Source organism: Scardinius erythrophthalmus (genome assembly GCF_964197995.2).
Source record: "Scardinius erythrophthalmus genome assembly, chromosome: 15".
In the NCBI taxonomy this organism is placed as follows: domain Eukaryota; kingdom Metazoa; phylum Chordata; class Actinopteri; order Cypriniformes; family Leuciscidae; genus Scardinius; species Scardinius erythrophthalmus.
In genome coordinates, this window is record NC_138235.1 from 8792908 (window position 1) to 8797842 (window position 4935).

At 41.3% G+C, this 4935-nt stretch overlaps 1 pseudogene across 1 annotated transcript; it reads right to left on the reverse strand.

Annotated features, from left to right (window-relative positions):
• Nucleotides 1-357: 357 nt before the first annotated feature.
• Nucleotides 358-1384, reverse strand: LOC308703168 (putative nuclease HARBI1; annotated as a pseudogene). The gene has a single exon. The product of its transcript is annotated as a putative nuclease HARBI1 (transcript).
• Nucleotides 1385-4935: the final 3551 nt, after the last annotated feature.

A 4935-nucleotide genomic window follows, 5' to 3' on the forward strand; every position in this document is an offset into this window, starting at 1 on the left:
TATATTTGGATCATGCAGTATCTTACAAGATATCCTATTTATTCATAAGGTTTTAATTTTATTTGTTCATCCGTCAGGCTACAGTGATTAGGTAGGCTTTAACGTATTCAGCCTTTCAGTATAGGCCTATAGCAAAGTAGAAAGAGTTTGGCCTCATAAAATAATCCCCCAAACAGCTGTCAAAATTGACCAAAAACAATAAATTTTATTCTGTCACTAATTGATATACATATTCATCACAATCGAAAATATTTTTGTTTTTAGAATATTTATTAGTGATGCATGCAATGATTACAGAATAACCAAAAAATGCAAAGAATGGCAATCACTGATTTTTGAAATCCAAAAAAATCCAAATCAGAAATAGTGTCTAACTATTGCGTCCCTTGTTGCACGTCCTGTTTGCTCGTTCTGGCAGAATGCAGGAGGTTGGTTAGGGTCTCCAAGGGGCTCAGGTGCATCATTGTCAGCACAGAGAGGGACATTGCGCTTAGTAGCGATGTTGTGCAGGACAATACAGGCAAGGGTTATGTTGCATGGTTTCTGTGGTTCCGCTCTCAGGTTGTTAAGGCATGCAAAGCACCTCTTAAGAACTCCATTTAAACGCTCAATTGCACATCTTGCTCTGCAATGAGCAGTGTTGAAGCGTGCCTGCGCCGGTGTATTTGCTGTTAGAAAAGGAGTCATCAGTCATGGTAGGAGTGGGTAGGCACTGTCTCCTAATATTATGCCATCCGGTCGGTTGGTTTGGAGGTCTCTATATAGAGCACTCTCCCTCAGGATGCGTGCATCATGGACAGACCCAGGCCACTTGACAATGCAGTTGGTGATGATGAGGTCAGCATCACACACAAGTTGGACATTGATGCTGTGCCTCCCCTTTCTGTTTATAAACTCCCATTCATTCTCACGAGGTGCTTGTATATGCACATGTGTGCAGTCGATTGCTCCAATAGTATTGGGCATATTCCCCAAAAGAAAAAAGCTGCGCTTGGCCTGGGCAATCTGGTTGTCCTTTGGAAAAGAAACAAATTCATTGACCAGGCTGGCCAGTGCGATTTACACATCTCTCACCACATCACACAGCTGATTTCACCACTCCCATATAGTCACCAACAACTTGATAGAAAGTCCCACATGCATAAAATCGGAGAGCAATGAGGATCTGGTCTTCCACAGACAGACCGTGACTCCTTTGGGTTCTGTGTTGAAGTTTTGGCCTGAGAAGGTTCACAAGGTACTCTATATCAGCCTTCCCAAAGCGAAACCGGACATACAGCTCCTCAGTGGTGTATTGCTCCAGTGGCTTGGTACGTTCAACATACACCCTTTGACGGTATCCTCTCCTGGCAAAGTGGAGGTGGCGGTGGACAACACCTGCCATTTCACTGTCTCTCTGTGAATCCTCTGAGAAAGGCTGATTTATATGGCTGTGTAGTTGGTCTTTTCAAACACACCTATTACAACTGATTAGTTTTGGCTTGTGTTCAATTGAGGCAATTGGACCCAAGGCCTATAATTGATGAACAATGTTCACTATAGTAAAGCAACGGAACCATGGACTCAAGAAGCTGTAACTTCACTGCTGCTGAAACCAATGCACTACTAGAGGGTGTTCGGTGCCATTATGGAACAATAGTGGGAAGTTTTAATTCTGCTAAGGATACCAACAAAAAGAAAAATGATGTTTGGATTTTAATCACAGAAAATGTGAATGCCATAGGGTCTGGCCAGAGGAGGACCACAGACCACAAATCAAATTGCGGTGGAAGAATCTTAAGGCCAGGGCAACAAAGGACCATGCTGAAGCCAAAAACCCACAAACAGGCAACAAGCCATTTATGAGGGGAGATTACACAGATGTGGTCCTCGACATCATTGGAGGTGAGAAGTCGCAAGCTCTCCATGGTATTCAAGGTGTTGTAGGGGTTGGCGAGCCTTGGATTGAGGAGGAGGAGGAGAATCTGCCAGTTCCTCCTGAGGCTGATCCAGAGAGCGTATTTATATTGAATCTCAGCTCTGTTCCTGAGGAAGAAGCTGGATCCTCATTGGTTGAGCCAGTGGTAGTTGCCACATAATCTCAGAGGAAAGGCTTGAAGGGCCCTTCATCAAACAAAGATGATGATTACAAGGCACTTCTGCAAAAAGAGACTGAAAGGGCAGAAGCACAGCTTCGTCTGGCAGAGGAACAACTGACTCTGACCAAACTGCAGCAAACCAAGTCCAGACTTGAGATCCGCCTCCTAAAGGCTACGCTCAGACAAGCTGGTCTCTCCACATCAGATGAGGAAGTCTGAAATTAGTCTGAAATTATTGTGGAGTATTTGACATTAAGTCTTTTTTTTTTTAATTCAATACATCTATATTTGAAACTTGTTATAAATATCCTCAATGTACAGTGTTTGTGTTGTAGGTCTCAGATGAGCGGACTGCTGGAAGAGGATGGGGTGGGGTTTTTCTTGTTTTTAGTTTTTTTTAAATGTGTGTTTTCATTTCAAATAAAAATAAACTTATATTGACCCCACACTGCCTATTCTACTTGTTGCTCTTTACATATCTATAGTTCTACATTGTGATTTCCTATCCTGTTTGAGCACTGGTTATCCAGATTTGGTGATCCTGAAAAGTTCCTATCCGGATCAGATTGATCCAATCCGATGTTGCTTTGAAAAACTGGCTCAAAAGTAAGCTGGATTACGTGATCACGGATCGCAAAAAAAAAAGGATTACTAAATCCGGATCAATTTTATCCGGATTAAACCATAGACTGTAAAAAAATATGGACGTAGTGTCCGTGACGTCACCCGTAGGTTTCTGAAGAGCATTTTTGAAGCCTAAAGTGGGCGGAGCCGGCCATCGCCATCTTGGCCTTGCATCACTCCCGGATAACAGAAAATAGGCAAACAGGCGGGGTGTGAGTGGAGGAGTGAGGAGCCTGGCCTGGCTATCTGAAATCACCTAGCTCGACTGATCGAGTTAGCTGATGATGTAAAGCCAATTAAACGTTCCTATTTTTGCCCTTCGAAATATTATAATAGTTAAAAGACATGGCTACAAGTGAGACTGTGTATTACTTTGAGAGTGTTTGTGTGTGACAGTGATTTATGTGCATACATGTCCGTCACTCTTTCTTATGGTCCGTCAGCGCGGCATCGCTCAAGTTCGTAGAGAGCTTATTCAGTCCATTTTAAATTCTGATTTTGGCCGTCTCTCAAATGGGTTAAACCATAGATATATTGCCTTTGAAGTGCAAGTAAATGCGCTAGAAAATCCGCGCTCAGTCATGTGCATTTATTGCACGGACGGAGAAAGCGCCGACGCCTGCATGATTTCTTCTGACGGTACATAAGCATATTATAATCTATCTGTTCCGTGAGAGCAGAACGAACGCATTTATTGATGTTTTAAATTTGAAAACCCCCAAAAGCAACGAAATTGTCAGACATCCATTAGTGCATGTTCACAGAGGAAAACAACTGAAATACAGCGCTGGTTGTTCTCTCGAACGATAACGACGGAATCCAAAGACGTGGGCTTTGTACCCAAGTATTAAATTGTATGAAATAATCCCGAAAAAAAGCACAAACACTGCAGAGATGGCAAGTTCAGCAGCAACATTTGCTGAGGTGAAGTGACGACTAGTAACAGCAGCCAAACGGCTAGCACTGACAGCGGCAATCCATCTGTCACTCAAGTGGCCACACCCTTAAATTTAAATATTAATCAACTAAACGGACGAGTTATAAAATAATTCATCCCCTCACAGTTGTTATGAAGGGCAAAATTAGCTGTATAGACCAAAGCCACATAGAGAACCAGGCTGTAAACATATTTTTTTCTGCTGTAAAATTGGTAATTTTAACATGAGGGAGATACAGATTTGACTCACTTCTGCAGCCAGGCCAAGCGGCCAGTCAATGAATTGCAGTTTAACTCACTTCCGTGTTGGTTTCAAGAGAGAGACGGGGAGGTTGGATTAAACCTTTTGAAAAACTGGGCCCAGGTTCGCCAGCGCCTCCGTGTCCTGATTATCTATTTTCTAATAGCCTATACTTCTTATTTATTAAACCCAGACAATTGGTTGATGAAACATTGATTAAAATTAAGATACAATTAATACAAAATGAAATTAAATTTAAAGACATGCTTTGCTTTCAGTTTGAGGTCTCTGTGAAAGTTTTAAAACATTCGTAGTGCCGCTTTAGAGCGCTCACGTCCATAACGGAGAACTGTCTGTAACATTTTTTTTTTTTTTTTGTGAAATAAATTTCTAAAAAAATGCGACTTAGTCCAGTGCAACTTAGGCTATATATGAAGAGTTCAGATGCAAAAGCCTCTAAATGCCATCTGAAATTTTCTTATAGAATGATAATTTTTATCAAGCTCATATATTTAAGTTTAGTAATTTCACTTAAATGACAATTAATAGGCCATTTTCATTGCCAATTAAGTGAAATTACTAAACTTATATATACGAGCTTGAGAAAAATGATCATTCTAGACGAAAATTTCAGATGGCATTTAGAGGCTTTTGCATCTGAACTCTTCATATGTTTTTTTCTTCCTCGTGATGCATTTTTTGACTGATATGCGGCTCCGGAGGGACTTATAAAATAGGCTACGGTAAGTTATTTATTCTTTTTGTGCAAATGTCCCATAAAGTCCCATCCTTTAAGGATTAATTTATGTCCCGTAGACCAATCCATTGCATTACGAATAAAAGCAGAATCAATAAAATAAAAAATGTGATGTGCAGTCAGGTTTGAGTGTGTGCGCTATTTGAGCAAGTGTACTCACTGATACACTTGTTGTGATTCGCGGAGATTTGACGAGTTTTATAGGCTTGATATTGTTTCTTATTCAAAAGTGGTGACGCCCCCCCCCCCCAAATAAATCAGCACCCCCAACCTAAAACCTCTTCCCGCGCCCCTGCTC